Raw genomic sequence first — 220 nt, 5'->3', positions numbered from 1 at the left:
GTGAGGGCGGGCGGGGCCGAGAAAGGCATGGGGCCCACCCCCCTGCCCGCCCTGCGATTTCGGAAGCATTATAACGAAAGTGTTTTCAGCTTATTATTATGCATGAGTAAAAATTCCATGAATGTGTAACATTTTCGCCTGTATTTCCCTCTTTTATAACATCATTTAAATTCCTCATTAATAATTCAGCAACATTCTGGATTTAATCACTTTTCTCATC

This window comes from Corvus brachyrhynchos, unplaced genomic scaffold (genome assembly GCF_000691975.1).
Source record: "Corvus brachyrhynchos isolate BGI_N302 unplaced genomic scaffold, ASM69197v1 scaffold101, whole genome shotgun sequence".
In the NCBI taxonomy this organism is placed as follows: Eukaryota; Metazoa; Chordata; class Aves; order Passeriformes; family Corvidae; genus Corvus; species Corvus brachyrhynchos.
Note: the sequence above shows the minus strand (reverse complement) of the source record.